The sequence below is a fragment of the Mauremys reevesii genome, linkage group 6 (assembly GCF_016161935.1).
Source record: "Mauremys reevesii isolate NIE-2019 linkage group 6, ASM1616193v1, whole genome shotgun sequence".
NCBI lineage: Eukaryota > Metazoa > Chordata > Testudines > Geoemydidae > Mauremys > Mauremys reevesii.
This window is the reverse complement of record NC_052628.1, coordinates 50,833,033-50,843,991: the sequence shown is the minus strand read 5'-3', so window position 1 is coordinate 50,843,991 and position 10,959 is coordinate 50,833,033.

The following is a 10,959-nucleotide window of genomic DNA, read 5'->3' as shown; positions in this document are numbered from 1 at the left end:
AGGGGCTCTCCTGAGCACAGAGACTGCACCCTGCTAGGGTAGGAGAAGGTAGGCAAGAGATTATAGCTTCTTCATACACTCACCCAAGTGATGGCAAAGTAAGGCTGCAGCATTTTCCCTGTGGGATCTTTGAGAGGCATTTTGCCTTCCTGAAACATGTTTCCTGGTGCTGTCTCACAGGTGGTCTGATTTAGCTTTGCCACCTACTGACAGTTGTGCCTTATTGACACAATCTAGCCCTCAATGTATACATTTTGCTCAGAAGTGCAACTGGAGGCATGCTCCCTTCCCCCTCCACCCCAAACTTCAACTGTTCAATTCAGGGTGAATTCACAAGTTTGCTCTCTATCTCTAGAATTCTGTTTGATCATCAAGTCCATCTTTCAGGATTGTTTTCCTGCTGAATGTTCATTAGTCCTTAATGAGCTAATCTGGTTTTAAAGTCCTAAACAATTTGGCCTCCACCATTCACCTTGAGAGGCTATACAAAACCTGATGTATCTCACTGTTAAGCAATTTTTCCTATTTCTGAAAAGGCTAGCAGAGTTTGGAAATCTTCTTTCTCAAATTGGGATTGTTCAGTGAGACTAGAGCACTGAAATATTAAGACTCTTCCCCCACCCCCTCTTTGGCTGGCAGAATGTCTTTCTTTTCTGGAATACGTGAATAGCCCACCCAGGTGGAAAATCCGTGCCAGTCCCCAATATCTGCTCTTTACATATCAATTTGTAACCGGTTTGGTTGTCTCTCATTACTTTTGAGTTCAGCATAACATTAATCTGTATCAAGTTACTTTTAATTTATTCTATATGTTACTTTTCAGTTCATACCTGAATTATCTAGCTTTTTAAACCTTGAACTCAGTGATATCCTCTAAAAGAACTCTTCGAACAATGAAACCTTCTGTTCATCACATGTGAAACAAGAGAAGGAGCACTTTTAGTGTCTGAAAAAGTCTGATAGTTCCATCTTCTCATGCAGTAGGGGTGAGCTTCCTTTAGGGTCTCTACCAAGAGCCTCTAAAGGTCTGGGGTCTAAGTGAGGATGGGGTGCAGGTGGGATAGGGGCATAAATACAAATTATCCTGTTGCTCCGCTAGTGTCACAGAGCTTACCTGAAAAAGTTACTGTAGCCTGATGCTGTATTACATTTTTCTGTAACAGAATTGGTCAGGTGCCCTCTTCCACCCACCCACCAGATTGCTGTGAGGGGAATCCAAGCCTCTGGATGCATGGTGGTTTGCCTCCAGAGTCTGAGTAGAATCCAGCCACTGCCCTAATCTTGGGGTCCCTCAGCACAATTTCAGTGTGCAGACCTTTGTTTACCACCCCATCCTCTGAGCAGGAACCCTCTGTCATTTAATTACACCCTTTCCCAGACTTGCACCCCAGGGTGTGAGCATCTGGTTTACACCTTAACTTTCTCAGGAGACACAGTAACTGAAGCATATGACACAGAAGCGCTTTGCATAGAACTCTTAACACATTATTGCTCCTTTACTTAATCATATAAAGCATAAGAGCATACACATCATTAGAAAACAATGAACATCCTAAACACAATGCCTGTTAGTAGCTCACACTTTCCTTGAGAGTCTTTGGGGGACCATCAGGGTTCAGGAAAGCAAGCAGGCAGGGTTTCCCCTGCCTCATAAGGCTACATCAGTTCCCATCCGATTGATCAGCTGAAAATGGCCAACCTCCCTCTCCAAATAGATCAGATCCTTCCTTTTTATAACCACCTATTCTGTGTCAGGTGATTCCCTTGCCAGCTTCACCAGGTGACTTTCTTACCAAGGTGTCCTGTTCCCCAACAAACCAGTTCTTCCAGCTAGGAGTTATCTTTCTGTCTAGAGCAACTATATTTCAGTTGCCACGCATTTTAATTTCAGCCTAATGTGGACACAGATGGAGAGTAGAAAAGGCAAGAGGCTGGGCATTTAAAATGGAGTTTGCAGATTGGTAAAGATATAGATATAGATTAGATATAGAGAGAGAGAGAAAAAAATAAATATCAACTAGAATTCTTAAGGTCCACATACAGATTCCCCCATTTGCCAGAGCTCTCCTTCTACACGATGGATATCTCTTAAAGGGAGAGTCCCTGGAGGCAACCATAGCTAAAGAAGTTGTTGGTAGTATAGCATCATTGGAGCTCCACTGCCAGGGGAGCATGTTGAAAAGGGCCAGAGTTGCAGTAGAGGCACAAACCCTGTGTCCAGCAAGTTCTAATCTCCTGTAGATATCCTGGGATCTGAAAGTTTTCTTAGAAGCCCCTGTGGTTTATTCTGTGTGGTAGTGGGAAGGATGGGGGGCAGGGGGATGTGTGGAGAAAACAAACTTCCTCCTTCCTTCTGCTTGAATGATGCAGGTGAGAGGATCGTTATGAAGATTTCCTGCTCTGCTAGTGGATGTCTCAAGGTGACTTATGTCCCTTGAAGTTGAGCTATTGTGAATTCAAGCTCTACCCTTGCCGACTTTCAGAATGTGTTGAAAGGAAAGATGTTCAGTGGTTGGGACACTATAGCCTAAGACTTGGGAGATCCAAGTTCAGCTCCCTGTTCCACAACATGCTTCCTGTGTGACCTTGGGCGCCTCTCTATGCTTCAGTTCCCCTCCGTAATATGGGGTCATAGTACTTTTTAGCTCCCAGGCAGTATAAATATGTTAGATTGTGAGGTTCTCAGATACTATGATAATGGGAGTCATATAAGTATGTTAAACAGAGCCTTCCGACAAGCCCTGAGTTTCTAATGATAGGTAAAGCTCCTGTAGGTATAGGAAGGAAGAATACCTGTAATACCTAGGAGTATGAGCTCATGCTTAACTGTCTCATTGTAAGGGTGTCCTTTCTATTCAGAATGCAGCTATCTTTCTGCCTCTGGTTATAACTGGAATCAGATTTCAGAAATTCGAACTATAATTGAAAATTGCTTTGACTGATGGTTTTTTATGTTTTTGTTTTTCTAAATCACTAAAGGTGATAGCAAATATATTCATCCAATTAGCAGGATAATACTCAAGGAATTTTTAAAACTACTCGAGATTAGGAATTTATCTTCAGGCCTTCAGAATCCACAAGTGTAATCAGTTTAATTAGTTAGATGATGCCACTTTGAAGAATTTTTTAATTCTCTAAGCATTGGGCACTTTTTGCTGCACTATCTACCTTAATATTCTTTCCTCAGTAAGTGTGTGAAAAGTGTTATGTGGCTCACTGAAAATGTGAAGCAATCATGGTTTTATTGATTACAGTAACAACTACAATGTTAAGCAAGGAATGTTCCTGAAAAATGTGACTTTAAGTAAAATGATGTTAAGCGAATCCAATAAAATTAATGTAAATGGGGGGCGTTAGATTCCAGGGAATTCACCAGACAAAAGACACACACACACACACACTAACTATACGTTTTAAACAAATAATTTAATACTGGTACACAGTGATGATGATTGTGAAGCTTGGTTGAGGTGGTGAAATCAGTGAGTGGAAGAGGGTGGGATATTTCCAAGGGGATGCTCTACTGCTAAATGATGAACTAGCAATTGGCTGAGCCCTCAAAGGTTAACTCGTTGTTAATGTAGCCTCATACTCTACAAGGCAGCACGAATGGAGGGAGGGGAGACAGCATGGCAGACAGAGACCGAGACACACACCCTGTGTGTGAGAGAGAGACGCACATTTCTCCTTTAAGTACTCTGATCGCACTCTAAGTACATTGCCTTTTTAAGTTAATCAGCAAGCTGAGACAGCAGCTGCTGCCAGGAAGCTCCCTCTGTCCTGAGCCCTGTTGTGTGTCCCCCCTGCTCTATGGAAGATGGGGGTAAGCAGGGGGAGGGGGACACCCTGACATTAGTCTCCTTTTTCCTCCCCACCCCTGCACAGCAAGCAGCAGGCTCCGGGGAGCAGCTCCAGGGAACTTAGGGGAACAGGCAGCTGATCGGGGGGCTGCTGGTCCACCCTGGTTCCAAGCCCCTACCAGCTAGCTGCAATGGGCTGCTGTTCCTGCAAGCAGTGGGCAAAGCTGGTGGCTGCCAAACAACGTTATAAGGGAGCATTGCACAATTTTAAATGATCATGTTCCCTAGTTGATCAGCAACATAACAACGTTAACCGGGATATCTTTAAGTGAGGAGTTACTGTATTTTAATGATTTTTAAATAATATTTGTCTAATTCTTACTGAAAAGAGGTTGGGAACTGATCAACTTTTCATTTGTTCTATCCTCGCAAGAAGAAGACTTCGCGTTCTTTACTTTTCAATTTACTGTACATGCATTTTCAATTTTTATAGCCAAGCAATGTGTTCTATTGTGTCTGTGCCAATATTTATCTCTCTCTTCCCATTCATCCACACTAACATTGTTTTTAGACATTTCATACACAAACTAGAATAAAAGAACCTTGTTAAGGTTGCAAAGTCAAGTGCTCAGTCATTAGGAAATGCCAGAATCAAGGCTGCCCATGCTACCTTAACTTGGCCCTCTGGTGTGTATGCATTATGATGGTCTTTAATTACATGAACACATTTTTCCACAGCACCCCCCTCCATCAGTTCTCCAGATAGATGGTGCTCACTGAATGAGCAGCTGTTCAATATTTTGTTTTCTCCTTTATATGTAATAATTGTATGAATATTCTATGTGACAAGCTCAGTGAAGTGATGTGACTGTAAACTGTGGTGTTAGACTTTCCTGTATGAATGTATCGAATGTGTGCCCTTGTTGAATCAACAGTGTGCCCTTGTTGCCAAGAAGGCTAATGGCATTTTGGGTTGTATAAGTAGGGGCATTTCCAGCAGATCAAGGGATGTGATCATTCCCCTCTATTCAGCACTGTTGAGGCCTCATTTGGAGTACTGTGTCCAGTTTTGGGCCCCACACTACAAGAAGGATGTGGATAAATTTGGAGAGAGTCCAGCGGAGGGCAACTAAAATGATTAGGGGGCTGGAGCACATGACTTATGAGGAGAGGCTGAGGAAACTGAGATTGTTTAGCCTGCAGAAGAGAAGAATGAGGGGGGATTTGATAGCTGCTTTCAACTACCTGAAAGGGGGTTCCAAAGAGGATGGATCTAGACTGTTCTCAGTGGTAGAAGATGACAGAACAAGGAGTAATGGTCTCAAGTTGCAGAGGGGGAGGTTTAGGTTGGACATTAGGAAAAACTTTTTCACTAGTAGGGTGGTGAAGCACTGGAATGGGTTACCTAGGGAGGTGGTGGAATCTCCTTCCTTTAGAGGTTTTTAAGGTCAGGCTTGACAAAGCCCTGGCTGGGATGATTTAGTTGGGTTTGATCCTGCTTTGAGCAGGGGGTTGGACTAGATGACCTCCTGAGGTCCCTTCATAAGAACATAAGAAAGGCCGTACCGGGTCAGACCAAAGGTCCATCTAGCCCAGTATCTGTCTACCGACAGTGGCCAATGCCAGGTGCCCCTGAGGGAGTGAACCTAACAGGCAATGATCAAGTGATCTCTCTCCTGCCATCCATCTCCATCCTCTGGCAAACAGAGGCTAGGGACACCATTCTTACCCATCCTGGCTAATAGCCATTTATGGACTTAGCCACCATGAATTTATCCAGTCCCCTTTTAAACATTGTTATAGTCCTAGCCTTCACAACCTCCTCAGGTAAGGAGTTCCACAAGTTGACTGTGCGCTGCGTGAAGAAGAACTTCCTTTTATTTGTTTTAAACCTGCTGCCTATTAATTTCATTTGGTGACCCCTAGTTCTTGTATTATGGGAATAAGTAAATAACTTTTCCTTATCCACTTTCTCAACATCACTCATGATTTTATATACCTCTATCATGTCCCCCCTTAGTCTTCTCTTTTCCAAGCTGAAGAGTCCTAGCCTCTTTAATCTTTCCTCGTATGGGACCCTCTCTAAACCCCTAATCATTTTAGTTGCCCTTTTCTGAACCTTTTCTAGTGCTAGAATATCTTTTTTGAGGTGAGGAGACCACATCTGTACACAGTATTCGAGATGTGGGCGTACCATGGATTTATATAAGGGCAATAATATATTCTCAGTCTTATTCTCTATCCCCTTTTTAATGATTCCTAACATCCTGTTTGCTTTTTTGACCAACCCTGAGATTCTATGATTCTATGATCTAGCTTAATATATGGCTCTTATAAAAAACAAACAGGAAGGCAACACAATGTTTTTCAGAAAAGAACATCCTGGCACACACCTGAAAGGTGATAGCTATTAGCTTTGAGAATCCTATAGCCCATCTCCAAGGAAGTTGCAAGCATTGTTTTGCTAGTGTGGGGAGCTAACAAATCAAAGGGCTATAGACAGTTAAAATGTGACTCATTCTCTGAGAATGAAGGTGAGGTGATCAAAAGACTAAGCATGTTTTAAAGACTTGCTCCCCAAAGCAGAGTGGGGGAGAAATGGTTTGGGAGTTAAGGGAAGAGATTATGTCACCTGGATCCTAGAGGTCTTGTGGAGTAAGCGGGGGTCTACATGAAGCTTAAATTTATCAGGATCTCATGTGAAAAATGGGTAAATATCTGGTAAGGAAGGCATGTTGTATAATCTCTTTATTATTTTAAGATTTGTTTTCACTTAAATGCTTTGTCTAAATAAATAATACTTTGCTTTTAGAAGGCTGTTTGGTTACTTGGTAACGTTGTCTTAGCTCCTGGAGGGAACCAAACTGCAGGTACTGAACCTAGGTCAGGCCTGCTGAGGTAATCATGGTTAGAACCTGTGGATTGCATCCAAAGGCCTTGTCTGAGAGTGGGAAAATCATGTGATTTCACCCCAAGAGAGGTTACTGTTCAAAGCCTGTGACCTGATGGGCATGCATTGCAAGGGACTAGGAAGGATTAGAGGTGCAGCTAGCCTGATAACTATAACAGCCCTATGCTTCATTTACTATATACTGTTCGAACCCTGCATTGAAGACACAACTATTAATTTCCTCATGGGGTTTCAATGGTCTTCACTGTAGTATCGGAGTGCTACATCAACATTAATTAATTTATTTTTATAACAGCCTTGTGAAGTGAGAGGGTGAAATTATCCCCATTTTTACAGATGGGGGAAATGAGACACCAATAAAGATCAAAAGTATCAACTGATTTTGGGTGCCCTATTTGAGTTGCCTGGGCCTTGATTTTTTCAGAGTACTTACCACTATACAGCACTTCATACGTTCAAAGCACAGCTCCCATTGACATCAGCTGCAGCTCTGAGTGATCAGCACTTCTGCAAATCAGACCTCAGCATCTCAAGTGAGACACCCAGAAAATGAGGAATATACCATTAGTGTGGATGTCTCTCTCTAACTAAAATATATAACATCTCCTTGAAAATATTGTTATTAACAATGCAGACATAGAAAAAAACAAGTTTTCTATATGCAACTTGTCTTTAAAAAATGAGTTTTAATTCTGAGTATAACTGACTGACTTACCTGTTCTGCAATTCAAAAACTGTTCCTTTTTTTTGTTTGTTTTAGGGGTGGGTTTCTTTTTTGGGAGGGGTGGGGGGAGGGGAGCAGATTGCATTTCAAAATTCATAAACAATAATTCTCTAGTGTTCCAGGTATTACATTTAAAACCCCAAGGTTATTAACCAAGGGTGTCCCATTTCTGTTTTATCATATTAATGACCTTTGCAATCATGCATAGTTGCAAACTGTCCTACTTAAAATCTGGACATACTATCTGAGCAGTGTTTAAAGTATACATGGAATACTCTAGTAACTCTCTCTTTTCTAATTTATTCTAATGGTTTAAGTGATGTCAGTAAGCAAATGTAAGCATTTCACTGCTTTTGAATCAAGTGTTTTTGACATGACAGTGTTGCTGCTCATCCTTCATTCTTTGCTAAGTTGTCCTGTGTCCCCATGAGGCTCCACTTTCAAGAATCCCCAATTCTGTGTAACACTTGATTTTCTGAACAATCAAGACAGTGTTTTATGTAGTGTCTATGAAGCAGAGACATTGTTTGTTCACTAGCATCAGGGATGATGTTGGGGCACTTCTGAGAACAGTGTTTAAATGCTGCAGCAAAGCTGTCAGGAGGATCATAAATACTGTATTTTTGTGAGTCTCTTGAAGAGAGTGGCTGTTGGTTTTTAATGATGGAATCTAAATATAAGCGGTCAGTTTCTGACATTTTCAAGGGGAAAAAATAGAGGATTGTTGACATCTCTTTAAATACAAACGGGATAAAGAGGGGGTTTCTTAAGCTGATTCATAATGTGGACCATATATTAATAACTTGTGTTGTGGAAATCTCCCTGACCATTGGTGATTGAATAACATATTGGAGTAACTACATCAATTGCCTACATGGAAAAATAATGTTGTCCCTTTTGGTCCAAGCAGTCAGCCAATATTTGGGACCTCTTGTGGGTTGTTTCCATTAGGAGGAGAAATTTATTATAGTCACATATTTCTCTGGTGCAATCCTATTTATTCACAAAGAACACACATAAAGTCCTGTTCCTACAAACAGCAGGAGGCAGTGTCCCTGATCACAATGCCAAGCCTACTTTTCCACAGAGGACTCTGCCTAAAAGATGTGCTCTCTCTTGGCTTCACTACCAGTGCTTTTCTGGCTTTCTCACTGTTTCCTGCTTCTGACACACAGGCACTCCAACCAATGAATGCCCCAGCCTCTTTATTTGCAATCAGTCCTTGAATATGGCCAATGCTTTGGGTGGTGACTTCTGTTGTTTCAGCTATCTTGCTCCACAAAAAGGAGCTTAATTTCATCTTCCATTTAGCCAGAATGTAGTGTGACTAGCCTGCCCATCAGCTTAAATGAGGCTTGTGATTGCCTGTAAATCAAGACATGGTTGCTTTTAGCTTCCAACTCCATCCAGCATAACAATAATATTAGGAAAGTGTGAGTGGATTACTTTTTAGGTGAATTAACAGATGGGGGAAAAAAAGGAGAGCCGCTGGGGTGGAGAAGCTTGTATAATATTCTACCCTTTGAAGAAGTCTGATTTCTTATGCAGATCTGACTGTCTTGGAGCTTTAGAGGAGGATTTTAGAAATTCACATGTCTGATGAAAATGGTTCAACTAATAATAAGCATCTTCATGTGTAGATTAAGAACTAAGCACTTAGTTCTCACAACATTCTTCCATGCAGCTATATATTCTTCCCTTCTGTTCAAAACACCAGAAAGGGGGGTGGGAGAGAGACCTTGCTTTAGATTGTGGGAAAAGAGCCATGTTCTCCGAGTGGATGGGAATAATGGAAGGAGCAGGAGGTTGACCAAATGGACGGAGGGTGGGAACTGCCAGCATCAAATCTTTAGGTTTCAGACCTTCTACAGAGAGGGCTTGAGGGCTTGTCTTCACTGGTTCTTGCCTTAAATTAATGGATTTAAGCCTTGATTTAAAAAAAAAAAGTGGAGTGTGTCCACACTAGCCTTTACAAACATGTTAAGTACCTGAGTTAATTGGCAAGCAATTAACTTGAGGGCTGTGTTTGTTTTTAAGTCAGTGAAAAGGAGTCAATAGCGGCCGGTGTTTTGATAGCCTTCCAAATTTCCTCCATCATTAAAACTGGCAGCCAGCTCATGTGCCATCTGCATTTGGTTGTGTGCATTAATTCACCCTTTGAAGAGGATAAGCTGCCTAGCAGGAGTTAATGCTGCAACATGCTTCATTAACATATGCAGCAATTACCTGCATAAATTAAAGGCAAGTTGCCTGTGTAGTGTGCTGCAGAGAACAGCTGGTCTCTAGATCCACCCTCTTCTGGGCAGCCTCATTGTACATCCTGTGTATTTTAAAATGCATGTTGTCATCTCTGTCTTGGTGCAAGATTACAGACAAGACCAAGAAACAGCTGGTAAAATACTTTCTCTGTATTGTATACAAGAGCCCCTCTCACCACGTCGTCTTCTGTTTTTTGAGCCTGAATGTGGATAAAGATTCCATTTATACTGAGATAGCTATATCTTCTGATTCTAATTTCTCCCATTCGAGCAATTAGAAGCTCTGAGTGCCTGAGCACAGAGAGGAAGCTAAGTGTCCCATCATTCTGAGTCACCAGCAGATCAGATAAGTACAAGCTTATGATTGTGGTGACCACAGTAAAAAATTAAAGAGGATTCCTCCTGGAGATATAGAAGGTTGGGTCCAGGAAGCTGGCACTTAGCCAAGACCATCACAGGGCTATAGGGCTATTCCTGGTATACTTCCTGGGTAAGCAACAGCAGCCAGGATCTGATTTTATTTCCTGGTGTCTTGAGCCTTGATGACATCCAGAGGGTTGGCATAGCATTTAGGCTTTCAGATATAGGGAGGAAGTGCACAGAAAAATCAGAGACACACATCACTGCTGTATCTTTATCTATCTCATTCCTGCCAGGAGCAACAGCTTCAAAAATAAAAGCAATGTAAAACTCCAAGCCGGTCATCCATTGAGGAGGGAACACTATCAGAATCAGACCTACAAGGAATCTATAGACGGTGCTCAGGGTGGGTTCCTCCTCCCAGACTACTCCAAAACCATGACTGAAAGGGTTTCTGAGCTCCAGATGGAACAGAAGAAACAAAAAACTTAAAGAAACACTGCAAGAAAGAGCTGGGTAAAGATATGCTGGGGGAGGGGTGGGAAATGGGGAAGACTGGGAGCAGTCTGCTTAAAGGCAGGTGCCCTTTGTCAATAAAGAAGATAAGCAGATAGAAGCTGTATAAACTTCAAAAGAAGGTTGATTTTTTCCATTCAGATTCCTAAGGTGGATATTGTTGTAGCCTTTCTAGCAAAGGACACACAGGTTCTTTCACAAAGGTACTTTTTTGTTTTCCTGAAAGACCCAATGGACAAGTGGATAGCAAGTAGTCTGAGGAGAACGCTATGAAGTTTCTCTCACGGTTTCACAAGTGACTGGTCTCTCTTTCTACAGACTAGATGATTTTTAAGGATTCAGTCAGGGAAGTGAAGAAAACCTTCTCTGTAGTTGATCCCCTTTGCAACT